At 43.9% G+C, this 17,110-nt stretch overlaps 1 protein-coding gene across 6 annotated transcripts in view; it reads right to left on the bottom strand.

The window, feature by feature from the left end:
• The window catches only part of ENTPD3 (ectonucleoside triphosphate diphosphohydrolase 3), a 47,034-nt gene extending 31,140 nt beyond the window's left edge, over positions 1–15,894 (bottom strand). For 4 of the 6 annotated variants that reach the window (XM_064444184.1, XM_064444188.1, XM_009511359.2 and 1 more), the window contains exon 1: positions 15,780–15,894. The gene's annotated coding sequence lies outside the window, so the exon portion shown is untranslated. Of the gene's footprint in view, positions 1–763; positions 895–2,239; positions 2,759–13,953; positions 14,098–15,779 lie in introns of those variants that run through there. The other 2 variants (XM_064444185.1, XM_064444186.1) reach the window with 2 other exon arrangements.
• Positions 15,895–17,110: the final 1,216 nt, after the last annotated feature.

Below are 17,110 nucleotides of genomic sequence, written 5' to 3'. Positions count from 1 at the left end.
TTCCACTGCCAAACAGAAAGGACGTTGACATGAGACCTTAATGCTGCAGACCTAGATAACAGCATGGACATGCAGGAGGCCTAATCACCCATGGAGCTGCCTGCAGGCTCCTCCACTACAATAAACTGCAAAGTTTATCCTGCAGCCAAGGGATCTGTGCAGCACAACACAGGCCTGAAGGCCAGGCTGTGCATGCAGCAAAGCGCAGCACCAGATAGGCTGGGCAAGTGGGGACACCCAGCACGCTGACTGTCAACACTTGCCTTGGACCAATCTGTGACCCACAGGCTACCTCCCGCAGGTCCCTCTGGCTACTCCTGCATGTTTCTAGCAGACCTTTAATCCGCGCTAGGTATAACTTTGCAAGGCTTCTGGACAATCAAACACATGAGAAAACTATGTGAATTAGGGGCTTTCAGGGTCAGAATTTAACAACCAACAAGAGTTGAAGACCAGCCTATACATTGAGAAACATAAAATTCACTTTTGTGTTAATGTATATACATTTGCATGACTCTGCACGGACTTCTAGAACAACCTGACCTTATGAAGAAATTGCATCCATTCCTGCACAAAGTCATAAGAAAAATCCAGCAGGAGAAGTAACGGTTAGTGCCACCTCATCCTAATTACAAACCAGAAACTAGAGAGAGGAAGGTCAAACATTCAAGCAAAACCATGATGACTCCATTCTGGCCTCTCAAAAAAGGGGCTTGCTGCTGTCACCTGGGGAGGGTCAAAAATTAACAAACATTACACCTACCGCTCTCATGTCTGCCTGCAGGGGTTGTCCGCATTCCTCCCACTAATCACCAAAGGTGACAGACTGGAAATTAAGGGACCACTCAAATGAAAAGTGCTCTCCTGAACTGCCAGGATCCTCGGTGAGATATACTGAGACAGACACAAAGGCAGCTTTCAGAAATTAGGCCAGTGGCAGTTCTCTATAGCTGACACAATATGTACGTCTATTGAAGAAACAAGTGGGAATAGAGGAAGTACAGCATGCCCGGGGCAACGAAAAGCATGCTTGTGCTCAGCACGTCAGAGAGGTCACCGAAGAATTGTTCTGTGTGAATATGAGACCTCTGTCCTTCTGCCAAGGACATGGAAACTTGGTATTATGAGAAGCAGCTTTCATTAAGCACCTCATATTTCTAAGATAAAAACAACAGAAAATACAGAGCGAATTTGTTGCACTCAGTTATTTCATCCCTTTCCCCTCCTCTTCCAGGTAATACAATCTGATCCCTTTTACCTGGAGACATCCCAATATGCTTTCCAAGTCAGAGGGCAATTTTGCCTAATTCAGAGCTGGGTACATTTGCCCCACAATGAAAGAGAAAATCCAGACATGAAAGAAAATATTTTTTAAAGCTTCTGCAGGAGTTATTTGCAGTTATTCCTGTTTTCCAGAGCAAAAGCAGTTGACTTCTAGGAACTGACAGCCCACTAACAAACTTGTCTATTGAGACCATAAGAGATATTTATTCTTTTGAGGTCAAATTCTCTATTGGCTCAACTCCACCAACTTTAACTGAATTCCGCAGTCATAAATCTTACAAAGCTCAACTTCACTGACAAAATTCACTCATTCTTTGCAGAATTTTTTCATACCTTGAAGCTAACATTGTGAACTGATTAGTTCATGCAACAAATTCATATAACTTTTTGTTTAGTGTTAGTTAAGGTTGCTTCAAGATACATTCTCTCCTTCTAAGGCTGGAGATGAGACACAAAGGAAGAGTCTCATGTACTCTTCACTTCACTCATAACATAAATAACATGCTGGGACTCTCCATAATTTGAAAATTTAGTTATCGACTAGAAATCCGCTTTCGGCAGAGACTTTTAAAAACCTCCTCATCTAAAAGTGTTTTTAAAAATCAGTCTGCTGCTAGAAGATAAAAATTTGGCAATGGAATGACTATTTTTGATCAAAATTTTCATTAAAAAAAAACCTTCAGTTTATTCAGCACTGAATGACATTAAATCTGTCCGCAGACACAATGGTGGAAATGCAAAAATGGGCTCAGTTCAACAGGAGAGACTGCAAATACTCCCCCAGCCCTCCCCTCACAATAGTTTATTGCCTGTTGGTCCCAATGTCATTGTGGGAAATGGAAAGTGTGTATGTGAATCCCCACCAGAGGAGGCATGATCTGGGTCTGGGTCTCTCGTGTCATGGAATAAAGCTTTTAACAGACCTTATTATTGGGAAAAAGGATAAAACACCTACCATCTGCTTAGCTTCAAAGGGTGATTTTCCTCTTTCTGTTCCCAAAAAGGACCTTGGCACCCACTTGCAGGAAAATAGGACATGCAGAAGGACAAGCATCCTGAGTGGAACAATGGGCTTCTCCTTGACACCAAATAAGGCTTTTCCCTCCCAGAGACAAATAGGAATTCAGACTTACTCCTCAGTGCCTTCTCCTCCATTATCTGTGGCTGACATTTCTGAGGAGGATGTCCTGAATCTGGTTTAGAGGCACTTCTCTGCCTCCATGCACAATCTAGAGAGCCATGGGGACTAACTGATGGCTGTGCACTTCAGAAGACAGGTACATGGCAGATTCTCTGCTGGGTCTGGACTTCTACCCTTACACACCGACTGAGCAAGGACAGTAGAGGTTGGTACCACAGTATGTTCTCTCTGGATACAGGTGGTAAGGAAAGAGCTATGGCAAAGCCTCCTTTCCTTCCCAGGGCTTGTGGTCTAGACTCTTGGGTTAGACTGCTTTTGCCAGCTAGTCCCTGCCTGAAAAGCAAGATAATGTGGTCTGAGCAAAGAGGAAACCCCACCTATTTTTAAATAAATTAACAAGATTTTGTCTCCTAACAAATACTTGCCTTGCAAGCATTTATTCCCAGAGGCTTTTTCTGAATGCATTAGTTTTATATCTAGATCTTCAATAGAAGACTACCTGCAGCCAGGACAGAGCTGTGCCTCTGTGCACACCCGTGAGACCAGTAATTTCATAGACTTCTGAAAGCAGGAGAGTTTTAAAATGGTAGCCCCATCTCTTCCTGTGCTTAAAATACAGCTAAGCTATCCACAACACTGCCTACATTGTGACTTACCAGGCTGGGGATTGAAACAGGGAAAGAAAAAAGGTTAATGCATTCAAGGCAAGAGATGGGAAGTGCAAACACAGGTAGGATGGTGAGCCAAGCTAAGAAACACAAAGATTTTGCCTCTTTCCAAATAGTTTCCTTGCTGGTTTTAGAATGTTATTTAGATTAAGGTGTTGGGGTCAATTTGAAAAAAAAAAAATTCCTTTATATGCTCCCAACATGAAAATCTGCCATGTTTTGCACTGAACCACTGGTGGACTCCAATTCCCCTGGTGAAATGTGCTCTCAGATGCACTAATACTGAGAAACACAGGGAAAACATCATTGACTTTTGAGTGGAATTTTAAGGGAGGATATGACTGGTCCTGCTTCATGTGCATCTCTCTATATTTCCCACTTACTTGAAGAACATGGGAAATGGGAAACACCCATGCTTTTTTCCCTACTCTGGTTCTCACTCCCTGTGCTGTTTAGATCCCAGTCACCATACCTCTATCTCTACATCCATCTGGCTGGCGCTCGGCAGGGGGGTCCTCCAGTGTGCCAGTTGACTTATGGGGATTTAACTTGCACTCTCACTGCGGTCAGGAAAACAAACTGAGGGAGCCCTTCCCATGACATACGCCAGCAGGTACTAAGAAGACTGGGAATAATATATGCAAAAGCTCAAAAAAGGAAGCAGATTCTACTTTGCAGTGGTCAACTAGCACAACAGAGGGACTGATACTACTTAAAGATCCAGGTTTTTTAGCCTGCTGGAAAAGCAGGGCAAAGGAAGCCACAGAGGGCAAAGAAGAAAAGTTAGAAAACACAACCAGAAGACAGAATGAAGAAAAAAAAGAAATAACTTTCCCTGCAATGACAGGTCTTAATAGAGAATTGCAGCCATTAGCTCTCACGGAGCTCCTAGCAATGCTTCCTGGAAATAAATTCTGCATTGAACTTGTAGGTAAAATTCTCAATCGATATTAAGCAATAGATCTCTCAGCTATTTCAGACCAGCACAGGATCTGCCCCCACATGGATCATAGACTGATTTTGAGAAATCCCATGCCCCACCAGGAAAGAGGCAATTTTCCTTTGCATCAGCTGTGGGTTCCACCTAGAATCTTGTGTGCTCCTTGGACTTTGGGGTGGGGTACCCACTGCCTGCTGAACTGTCAGAGCACAGCAGCAATGTTCATGTCTAGCAAAGAACATGGTGGATAAGTGGATCAGGCCTCTTTGCCTATGTTTATTTTTGCAATGTCTCAACTGTATTTGTGCGCTCATATCAGCGCTGTGACCTTCTCTTAGCATGAGACCATATTCTGATAGCATCCCAGAACATTTTCCCACAAGCTCTTGGGAGCCTCTCCTAACCTCATGCCAGTGGCACTTTAAAATATCAAACAAACCTACCTCTTCCAGGAAGAAAAAGGAGATTTAAATCAGAACACAGTCTGTGATGGGAGACAACATTGCATTAGCACAGAGACAGCTACTTAAGGTTTGGCAGCTTCTGATTAATACCAAGCTTAGTCCACCTCCCAAGAAAGATATTTTCCTATTTATTTCAATTGGGTTTCGCTAAGGCCCCCACTGCACATGCTGTGGATTATTTCATAGAATCATAGAACCATAGAATTGTTAAGGTTGGAAAAGACCCTTAAGATCATCGAGTCCAACCGCTAACCTATCACTGCCAAGTCCACCACTAAACCATATCCTCAAGCACCACATCTACCCTTCTTTTAAATACTTCTGGGGATGGAGACTCCACCACCTCTGTGGGCAGCCTGTTCCAATGCCTGACAACCCTTTTGGTGAAGAAGTTTTTCCTAATATCCAACCTAAACTTCCCCTGGTGCAGCTTGAGGCCATTTCCTCTCATCCTATCACTTGTTACTAGGGAGAACAGACCGACCCCCACCTCACTACAACCTCCTTTCAGGTAGTTGTAGAGAGTGATAAGGTTTCTCTCATCCTAGGCTCTCAAAAGCACTAAACAAATAGGAATGAAGTTAAAAGGGGAAGAAAGGTCCCAGTTTTGCCCTCTTTTTGCATGGACAGGTTCAATGGGACTTTCAGGGGGTAGATCAACTGCCTGACCTCTTTTATGTCTTTTTTTTACAATTTTGAGATTAGTATCATGATATTCTTGCAACATCCCTTCTCTCATGCCTGACTGGGTCAGTAATCATAACTAGTAACCGTTCCATTAAGAAGCAGTAAAAATATACAAAAGCTGCGATATCTCTGATCACACATCCCTACTCTTAAAATACTGAAAAGACCAAAATCTTCTGTAGAAATAAAAAGAACCTAAGTTTTCTTTATTGCTGCTGCTCACTGAAATTCCCTTCTGCCACCAGTTCGATGGTAACAGAATTGAGCAGTATGCTCCACAGGAAAAGATAACAAAGAATCAATGTCTAAGCAATTTCAGGATCATCTCTGAAATTGATGTCCAGCTGATTAGTTTATATCATAATGGTTCCTTGGTCCTATTTTAGGCATCTTAGAGAAGAACACTTTGTAACCCAGTTAAAATGCTTCCTCATTGGACAGAAATCAATATCCAACAAGGCAGCAATGACCTTTCTCAAATTTTGTTATGCTTGCTACAGGAGTGCTTAAAATATTAACCCCAGGGAACCTGCTGCAAAACTGAACAGGTTTTAAATAATCCTAGTTAGTTAGTAAAAAGAGCTTCTAACAGTTCATCCAGAGAAAAGAAGATTGCCTATTCCTGGGAAGAGCCTGGGCAGAGAAGATTGTCTGTTCCTGCTTCCTTCCTTCACCCAGATTGACCAGGTCTGGGTGGCTGTGCCTATCTGACTTTGTCTTGAGACAAGGCAACTCTCAACACCTGTGTGTCATGGAGGGAGGCAAGGCAAGCCACTCTTGAGAGCATATTCCCTGTGTATCAGTGCTACATAGTTTGGGGTGGAAGGGATGTGGGAGTTCATTGCTCCGTTGCTTTTAGTTCTCTACAGTCCCTTTCACCTTCACCAACATCTGTTCTTGGAAATACGAGAGAAGAGCTTATATATATCTAATATATATATATGCATACAATCATATATATACACACATATATTTTTAATATATATGTTCTTCATATAGATACATATATTCCTGTGTGTATTGGGTCTCCTCACCTGTGTTTCTGGAGTAGGGCTCATAAGACAGTGTTGCGCTAGATGGCCTGCATGGCACATAGGTTTGAATCTTTGCCATACTGGCTAGACATATTATTAATACAGTAACAATAATATTAACACATACAGTCCAAGCTATCCAATTATGGCTCACTCTGATTAATTCTCTAGTTAAAACTGTTATGCACAGACTTTCTGGTATTCTGTCCTTTCTCTGTTGTTAATGCTCACCCTTTCCATGCCCTCCTGGGTCCTAAGGCCAATGGTGCCAGTCTTAAGAGGGAAACTTTAAAGTGAGTCACCAGTGTCCCAAGTCTTCTGTTGGGAGGTGTCTGCTCAATATGTGTGTGTGGGCAGAGGCATCTGTTCCTCCTTGGTTTGGTGTCCACTCAGTGTTACTTTTACACACTCTTGGTTTTTTGTGGTAGTTCATTCTTCCCTTACTGGCCCACAAGTTAGTTATAACTACTTAGCTTCGTTAAACTGTTTCTTAGTTTTGTTAGACTTCTATCACAAATGGCCAAACCATAGCATTGCAGAATCAGCCTTAAGTTATAGCAGAAGATGGTGCAATGGCACCCTGATGCTTTCCTGACTCTTAAGCAATGTTTTGCAGTTAGAGCTGAACAGGTTCACAACCACCCACTAAACTCCTGACAGACTCAGAGGCCTGAGCTGTAAAGTCGGTAGAAAGCCTGTGGCCTGCTGCTAGCAATGGCCACCCCATAATTACTGTGATTCAGAGGAGTCTCCTTTGATGTCCCTGCCAGGGAGCCCTCCCAAGGCAAGGTAAGCTCTTGACCTTGTGATATAAGGTGTAAGTGTGAATGATATGTACAGTCCATGCAATGTGGTATTGCTTGACATATTTCTTCCTCCCTTATGTCTCCTCCCTTGAAAAGGACAAATGGTAAGAGTCAGAAGCATCATCAGGCAGAACTTGAACATGTAGCCATTTATAATGCAATATGAATGGCTACATGACCACAATGAAGGTTTCTGTGAGAGAAAGTAATCAGCTTGCTAGAAGACCCATATGGCATGGAGTGCAGTCTTGGATAAAGTTCTTTTACACAGCCCCAGAGGTGGGACATACTTAGCAGTAAGTCAAGACACCTTGAGTCATGTCCAATACTCAAAAGCAGATACCAACAAGCAGCGTATCACACACAGCTCTCTTGGATTAAATCATCCTTGACTTGATTTCATTCTTCATTATACTTGTTTTTCTTAACATTTTGCTAAAGTCCACTCTGCTTCTACATATAACTTTCTGACCTTTACATTAATGACCCTCATCAGGTGGTGTTTTTTCTTAATTCAGAGCAGCTCTAGCTACCTCCATTACACTCTGTAGATCTGCATTCTAACTTACCTATATTCTTATGTTCCTGGGCCTAGAAAACCTTAGTGCAGTTGTGCTCCTCCTTTCCAGGGCCTTGTCCCTAATACTGCAAAACAGTGTGTTCAGCCATTCAGAAATTCCTCACTCTCCTTTCCTAACGCACCTGAGTGGGGCACCAGCTGGCTATCAGATAATTTTCCACTCATAGCAAAAGCCAATATAGGAAAGAAAAATGAAGGCAAACTAGAAGAGAGGGATGTGGTCTAAGTCAGGCATAAACAAATGCACAATGATGTGAAGAATAATGGAAGAAATTATCTGCTTTGTTGATTTAATGGACCAAAAATCATTAATCTGGAATGGTGTTTGCACAGCAAAGTGTTCGCAAGGGGAATGTTTCCCCTCCTTATTCCTCTCTAAAACAGAATGAATGGGGGCACTTTCCTGCAAACACTGCAGGAACAGAAATGGGATTCTCCTGCCCTGATCGGTCAAGAACTATTTATTTGTAGCAGCAGAAAATCATGAGTGCTGGAGAAAGTATTGCACAAACTAGGACTTATGGGGCTTCACCATCACTCTTGTTTAGCACTGATTGTTTTAAATGATCCGTTCGATTACTGCAATTACTGGTGGGATGGAGAATTAAAAGGATGGTAGGGTTGCTCATTTGAGAGATAAAAGGTACACAGATTCACCTATTTGGTGTTCCAGGACATGCACTGAGAAATTTTGTACTGCTTAAATTACAAACAGACAGACTCTGGTCTTTTTCCTCAGTTGCAAGGGTGATTAAATTCTGAGCTAATTAGACTGGATAGTAATTACTTTGCTAGTTTTAATGTGCCCTCTAAAAACTGTGTATCATCGTAGTTGTCAGGTTGGTGAGTGCTTATAAAATACTTCTCTTTCTTGCTGTTGGTCATCAGAGCTCCTGGGTGCTCCAACATTCACATCCATTGCTGCTCAGACCCGCTTCTGTTGGGAGCCAGATGTCCCTGAGCAGCAGAGAAACAATGAACACCAGATGTTCAGGAAAAGAGAAACCCCCAGGAAACCTGAAGAGAAGGAAGTTTGGTGACCAAAGAAAATTATCCTGTTCAGCTGGTGAATCTGGAAACAGCAAGACAAGAATATTGTCTCCACAAGGAGGCAGGTACGAAAGTCCTGGTGTAAAGTCAGCTAGTGGCTTCAAGCACCTGGCCTATACAACTGCAGGGCTCACGTGGGATTATTTGGGTGCGCCACTGGCCTTCACACCCTGTGCCTGCAGCAGGCATCTGAGCAGGGGAGGACCATGGCTTGCCCCTGTCCTCCTTCTTGCCATATTTGACCCAACTGATGACCACAGGGCTGGGAGGGCTGACGGGGAGGATGCCAGCCACTTCCACTGAGTCACCCTCTTGCTTCTCTGGCAGGGAAGGGAGTAATACTACTTTCATGCTCTCCCCTGCCAATACCCCAGCTTGTACTTCCTCAGCGAGCCATCCCACACTAAACCAGCCTTTCCTCAGGTAACACCACTCTACCTTCAGTGGGAGTTTGAGTGGAAATGGAGTAACATTCCAGATTTGAGCTATAGGTGTGGGAAACAACTTCATCCTCATAAGAGTTTGGTTATAACCACATTTTCATATTAGCAAGCTATTTAAAGCATAAGGAAAAACATCTCCCTTCTGCTCAGCTCTGGTGTCTCAGCCTGTGTTCCAGCGAAGGAGTGTCTGATAAAGACTCAGTATTTTTCCATTAACTAAGATGCTTTAATTAGTGGGGACAGCTAATTTAAATTAGCTCTAGAAATAGGTATAGCCCTCAAGAGAGCAAAGGACAATGACTGCAATTAATTCAGAATAGTTTGAGGGAAAGCTCTGCTTTAGGAAAGGCATTCAACCAGGTAGACCAAGGCATCATTGGATGTACAGCTAGTCACTTAAAATGCATCAGGTTTGGGGTTTTTTTTCTGCAGACAGTGCCTGTTGGTCCTTTCTGGAGTTACAGTCACAGGTTTTTTTCCCTTTGAAATCTTTCCCTGTGATCCCAGCTCGATTTCTGCCTGGACAAAAAAGATACTTTTGACAACCCTGTATTACCTTCATAGAACATGAGAACTAGAAAGAACATACCGGCTGCGTCTGTCTAGTGATGGCATGCTGCATTTCCCTCAGCCCTGAGACAGACGGGCCATTAGCAGTTCTTTCCATTGCTGCCTTTCTTTCACCACACTAAGGGACCACGCTGTGTGAAAAACAAACACGCTGACGGCACATACCAGGGTTGGCTCACCCAACTTGTTAGTGCATGGAGCAGGGGTGGAAGATGAGATCAGAAGCCTATAAAGGAGCAGGACTGGTGCTACAGAAGATCACCTGGTTCCTGATTCAGAAATGGGCAAAGAGCCTTTCCAAGAAGGCAAGTTGGACTAGAGGTGCAGAAAACAATCAGACATCTTTTCTTTCTCGTTTGCATAAGCTCACTTCTATCAACAAAGGAGGGAAATGGGCAAAACAAGGTGCAAATTTTGATCGGCCCTTGTGGTTATTCTAGAAACAGCGTTGCATTTTAAACTCCCTGATGTGTTTATCACTGCAGGAAGAACTTGTTCTGCAGAACAGGTAGGGCCATCTGTAGGTGCAGACAAATCTATAGATTATTGTTCTCTATACTCAAACTTGCCAGTAGGCTGGGCTGTGGAAGGATTTTGATCCTAGATACAAAAAAAGAAAGTGTTCGCTGAAGTTAAATGTTCTACCTAACCAAAACCTGCTGGAGTCAGGATAGAGTACTTATCACTGGCACAGATGTGCTGATAACAGCTGCCTCCAAACCCAACAAAGTACAACTATTTTAGAAATCACAGCAACTTCCCACCCTTGTACAAACAGCTGCAGCTGGACATTGTTTGCAAGGGCACAAGATATTTGCTTCTCCCTTGTGCTTCACATCAGATATGAAGCAGGATCCCAAGCCAGCGACTTGGACTTCTTGAGCCCATGCTTCTTTTTTTCCAGGAAATACCACTTTGAGCTTAACAAAACCTGCAGAAACATAGGTTCTGTGGAACATACGTAAAATATAAGACAGCAGATTAAATTAGATTCTGCAGATCAGCGGATCCACTTTCCTCCAGGGAGCACATCAGACCAGGAACAAGAAAATACGCTTGCAAAAGTATCCATGGCGTTAACCACCCTACATTCAAATAAGGTGTTGTATTCCCAACTCTCCACCCTGTCAAACGTTGTAAATCCCTATCAGCCCTATATGAGGCACTTCATTCACCACTTGAGGAACCCCAAAGAGCTGGCCAGCGTCAATGCGAGGCTGACATTTTTCAACATATTTTTCAGTTAATCATTTTTCCAGGAAATATGGATTTGTTTGAGGTTTTCTTTGTTGGGTTGGTTTTTTTTTTTTAGCTCTTGTGTTTTAAAATGGTAATCTGTTGAAAAACCTGATTGCTACTAAATACACCAGGAAGGCCTCTTCAAGCAAACAATTAAAACAATTACAATGGAAGATATTAAAATAAGGCTTCTGCAATGTGATGGGATTGATTTAAGGAGGTTACAGGAAGCTGGAGCCTGCTGTTCTGTGACAAATAATTTCCCTGAGAAAAGCCAGTAAGTGAAACATAATCACATAATGGAATTGGTCTTGAAATATCACTAGCTCCAGGGTTTGGGAATCAGCATCCCCCAGTGACCCTCTATTTAACATATTTAATAATGATCTAGGAAAATAAAAGGTAAACAGCATAAAAGATAAACCAGTTGACAAGAATGGCCTTCAGCTGAAGCAGAGGCTGGCAATGTCAGGTTTGTTTAGTCCATGGGAAACTCAAATGGAAAGAGCTCTGATTAGAGAACTCCAGCGTGATGTTACAGGCTACATCAAAACCCAAGTCTGATGAGTCATTTAAGGGCAGGATAGAATGGAGGGTTGTGGAATGGGAGAGCAAGGCAAGCAGAAGCAGAGGAAAAACTGAGCTTATTGATGTGATTTAGGGTCATGTGAGAAGTACACATGGTGCCCCCCTGAACCTAAGAGGTCTAGAAGCCCTTTGCTTCTCAGACATCACTGCACTCAAACATCAGCCCAGATCACTAAGAAAAGAAAACCAAGAGTGGAAGTGCAAATTGTGCCTTCCTACCCCCTTCAGCTTGAAAAATGAAGGCAGTTCCAGCACCCCATCACAAGCTGTCCCCTGGGGGAACTGGTAACGCCAGTCAGCCTTCACAGCAACTCTCATGGTGGCAAGCAGGTAGGAAAGCCTGCTTCTCTCCATGAAAACCGAAGTGTACTTGGGGCCTCAGAGAGTCTGGCAGTAGCTGTGCCTCCAGAAGGGATTGATTGCATTCACAGGTGATCACGAGGACCAGGAAATGCCAGGACCCGGTTCCCCAGGACACAGAAAACTATGCCCATAAGATGAGCAAAACCAGGGAAGCTGCTTTGTGGAAACCTTAGGCTTGAATTCCATGGCCAAAAGTGAAGGTGTAACTATTGTGATTAAAGCAACTGCAAAATCTGTTCAGTGCTAAGTGATACCATAGGGTGTTCATCCCTCCCGGAGGGCACATGGGCTGGAGCAAGAACCAACTTTTCCCATGTACAGCAGAATGAGGAGATGGTGAAAGATGCCACAGCCTTCCCAAGTGGCAGCTTTCCACCTACATCCCTCCCTCCCTGCAAAAAAACGCTGCCAGCAAACTGAAACTTAGGGGTGAGCAGTACCCACGGTTTTCCAGCATCAGGGTTTTTTTCACATCCCCCTTACTGGACGGTGAGGAGAGGCTGCCGTCCCAGCTATAGCCTGTAGGAGAATCCGGAGATGGACAAAATGAGTGATGGGTACCTGTTTTAGCTCTTCCTGCACACTATGCCCGGCCTTACAGCCACCCTGTATTCCCCGTGGAGCGAGAGTGGCACCTGGTGGTCACATCCGCCTCGCACTAGCCACAAACTGATCTTTTATTACTATATGGTTTTTTAATACTCGGTACAGTGGAAATGACGGGGGGGGCACTTTGTATAAGGCAGTCCTGATTAACTACATCAGTGACAACTGCCAGCTGGAATTATTCCTGTAACTCACTATTTTTCGATGCCTCTCATCATGCAAATAGCACCAATTCACAATCTGTCGTTGCAGCACACCTGCTGCACAAGCCTCCCTACCCACATCATTACGTTCCTGTGAGTGGGAAGGAAGGAATGAGGACCTGTCCTAGCTTATTGAAAACATGTATTTTTTTTCTGACTGCTTAAAAAAAATTTCAGAGCTCCCTATGTGGGCAGAGATAAAAATAAGCCTGTTTTCAATTAGCTACCAAATGTGCATCCCTAGAGATGCTTAGGGCCACATGTGCGTTGGAAGAAAATGTTGTTATTCTCCTTCTGTCTGTCTCTGAGACATTCCGTGCCTCAGCAGGACATGACTTCTGTAACTCCCTGCACTTCGCAAACCCTGTGAATCATACATATGCTCTGAGATAGAACTTTTGCCAGGGGTGCTCCTCACATCACTGACTTGTCTGGCAAGATGAATTTTTGGTGCAGAAGGGCTCTTTCTGAGAGATGAACAGTAAAACAAGCCCACACAAAGACTGAACCTGAGACATCTTGTTTTCATTGAATTCAGATGTTGCCATTGAGTGGTTTTTGTACAGCTGGGGTGTGAGTGCATTATTAAAGATCAGAGACTGAGGGGTTGTCTGTCCCCTTACTTCTGACAAACATAAACTCCTACTGGAAGTTTTTCTGCAGCTGAGCCACTGTCTCTCTCCTGGGCAGGTCTTTGCTGTCTAAGAGCAGCTGTACTCAAACTGCTGCCTTTCCCTGTTTGACACTTATTTTTTGCCAAGCTGCCCGCTTCCCTAAAATTCACAGGAACATACAGTCTCAGAGGTCAGTACCTCTCTGCAGGCTCGGTTGCAGTTGCCCAATGTGCTCAGCAGTCGCTAGGATGAGCAGTGAAGGATGCGCGTATAGTGGCGTAGGCACACGATGTGACAGCATGAGCTGCACTTCCTTAGGAAAAAGACTACAAAGTCTAGGGCTGCATTAAACAAAATCCAGCTCTCCGTAGCTGCTGTTCTGCAACATAATGATGAGAGCAAAGATGAAGCTATTATACAGCAACTGCCACAGAGCAAAAGCTACTGGAGTTGGCTTTTCTGTGTGCCAGGCTCACCTTCCTGGGCACCAAAACTGCACTCAGAGAGCGTGCATGCACCACCATGTCCCAACACAGGCAGAAACCAAAGAAAGGGTGACTCTATGTGAGCACCACAATCAATTTTAATGAAGACTGCAATCTGCAGGTATAGACTGTGGATGGCTTCTCTGGCTTTTTTACCCAAGAGACCCTTGAGGTAACAGAAGTGTTACCTGATGCATCTCTGATGTATCCCAGAAGGTTCATCTGGTGAAGAAAGTGAAGAAACACTAATACCCTTCACTCTGGCAAGTTTTTTCTCCTGTCCTGCTCCAAGGGTTGCATCCCTGATGCAATGGCAGAGGCTGTGGAAGGAAGAGGTAAATGAGGGGAGACAGATGCTAGGCAGAGCACTCTGTCACTGGGAACAAGTAATAAGAATATGGTCATTCAAAGACAACAACGTAGGAGTGCAAGGTGGAAAGAAAAACAGCTTTGAGGGACAAAGGCTTAATTCTTTTTTGTTCCTCCTTGAGATCTGCCCACAGACAGCAGAAGAGCATTAATATTCTTGTCCCATCTTCTCTGGAAATACAGAGCTTGCCCTCAGGCTGCTCTCTTCCCCTCACAGTTTGCAATCATATGGCCGGAGTGAAGAAAACCATACCCATCCCCTAACCACCATCAAGTTCTGTGCAGCTGAGCTGGACCAGGTCTTGCCACTGGTTCAAAGATCTGCTTACACAGAAGAGCAGAGCAATGGTGAGCCACAGTGTGAGCTCAAAATGCTGTTGTCACGCCAATGCAATGCTGAGGGTCAACCTCTTTTTCTGACACACAGGGATTTTTCTGGTTTAGCCTATGTCATGCTGAAACGAGTTTAAAACAAGTGAAAAAAAGTGCCAGTTTTATTCTACAACAAAAACATCCACACAGGCCACCAGCCTAGTGGAAGGACTGAATTCAATTTACCAGTAATTGCTAAAACATTTCTGCCCAGAGTCACTCAGTGGGGACTTGTACCATGTTTTGCAAGGTCTGTGCAGAGCTAGGAAGGGTGGTACAACCAGGGTCTGTTTTGGTATCCATGTCACATACTTCTGCCACAGTGCCAGCACCGCATATGCAAATAGGGAAATGCTACTGCCTTTCTCCATCCCAACACCTCCCAGGCCAAAGCTGCCCTCAGAGCTCAAGAGGGGCAACAGTGTTCCTTCTGGGAAAGCACGTGGCCATGAGGCACGTTCCTGTGAGGTGGCTGGAGCTATGTGACGTCCTCTGCAGGGTGAAGGTTAGCAGCACAGAAATGGTTACAGACACAGCAGTGCAAAAGAAGAAGTACCAACCTACTCCATGTGAAATACACTGCAGGGTTCAAATGTAAAGCCACAGGGTTAATACAGGACTGGAAAATACCATCCAGAAGTGAATTTATTTGGTAGTTTTCCTGTGCTGAAAGAGAACAAAAGGAGGAAGAAAACAAGAATGCTCCCAGCCTACAGAAGGTAAAAGGATGGGAAGAAAGCAAATTAACATTCACCTGTAAATAATAATGAATATTAAATCTAATAAAAAATCAGAAATAAATTGTAAATGGACACTAAATAGCAGAGCTGCCTAAAGACAGCAGGATACATCCCTTTTACCTGCCAGTCTACATTCAGTAGTCATAACATTCATGGGAAAAAAAAATTCTCAAGTACTCAACAGCCTGGAGAGACAACCTGCCTGGTGTTTGGTGAGACACAAGTCCCCATCAGAGAAGGACAGCAGTGCAAGCTGGTCCTCTGAAAGGAACAACCACTCCTGTGGTGGGAGACGCTAACCGCTTCTGTGGTGGGACCCTAAGACAACAGACCACAGAAACATCACACTGACAAAATTCTCTTGACACAGCAAACCCAGAGATTTCAGTAACAAGGGAAACTATTTTTGACAAAATCTCCTGTAACCATGTGCTGTGTATCACTGCAGAATTGTTATCATTCAGAAGAGCTCTACAGTGAGAGAAGTAAAACACTAGGTCATAGGAAAGAAGCCAGATTTTGAGTTTACTTACACAAAGATGAGCAGAAATTCAACATTAAGCTGTTACCAATATACAAGATAAAAAACTGGGTCCCAGGTACAGCCTCTGCAGTGCAACTCAGCATTCTTCCTTTGAAAACTGATGTAATATTTGGCAAGTTTTTCAAACCAGTTGTTGAAGTCACACCCACAAGGACCTGCAGGGCTGTGAGCAGAGCGGATGCCCTCACAAGCCAAAGTGACTAAGACCAGCTGCATGCTGGGACTGCGTGCACTGGGATCTGTTTGTAAAAGCTCTCTCGCACTTTTCATGTGCTGAGATTTCATGTGAATCATTTTTTCAGCTTTTTTTTTTTTTTTATAGATCCCGTATGTTTTACCCCTCCAAGAGTTAGAAGGAGCTCAGGTGGTAAAAAGCCTGTCACAGACTGTCTGTAATCACCTGGGCTCCAGGAGGTACAAGCAAAAGCAAGACATAGACCCTCCTCCTTCCAATATCTGATCTGGAGGAGGGATTCACATGGCTCTCTTCTCTCCTCTCTCCTCTCCTCTCCCTTTGCTACTTCCTTCACTGCAAACAGCATACACCATGCAGTGACATCTCAGGACCACAATGAGTGGGCAGCAGCCAGGGAGAGCTTGGGGCTGCCTCAAGGGCCCAAAAATCACTTTGGCATTGGCCAGAGCAGAAAAAAAAAAAAAAAGGCCAGAGTTTACATGCAGAGACACAGCCACTTTAATAGCTCATCTCTCCTAAATGACTGCCCACGCTATTTTCAGAAACATGCAAATACCGAATTGCAAAATGAACGATGGATGATATTGCTCCTGGTCAGCCGGGTTGCAAGCCTCGTGGACTGGTTGCTATTCTGTTAGGCAGGGCAGGGAAGGAGGCTGGGTTTCTGCAGGACACTGTGGTCCCTGTTTCACAGGGAAGGAACAAGCACTGCAACACCACAAGGCACTGTAAAATCATTGCATTCATTTGCATGAACATGAAACCTCTACAGACGCGCAGACCTTGCACACTGTATTAAGAAGCTACCACCAGCTGTAACCATCTTGCAGTGAAAAAAAGTATCATTTCAGTGAAATACTAATTGCAGAGCACATCCTACTATGGCTCCTCGGGGAGGAGAGAAAAGCTGTGGGGAGGACTGCACACACAGTTCATTTGCATCAGTTGCCCTTATTATTCCTCCAGGTTCTTTTTTTTTCTCCAATATTAATTAAAGCTCATGCTGTGACAACCATGGGTCGGAGAGGGAGTGATAGGGAAGCACGCTGAGTGACTGACAGATATTTCAGCAGGTTTTACTTATACCACTACATCACATTTTTTCCTAATTTCCTTATTTTCTT

The sequence above is a fragment of the Phalacrocorax carbo genome, chromosome 2 (genome assembly GCF_963921805.1).
Source record: "Phalacrocorax carbo chromosome 2, bPhaCar2.1, whole genome shotgun sequence".
Lineage (NCBI taxonomy): Eukaryota > Metazoa > Chordata > Aves > Suliformes > Phalacrocoracidae > Phalacrocorax > Phalacrocorax carbo.
This window is presented reverse-complemented; position numbering and strand designations above follow the sequence as displayed.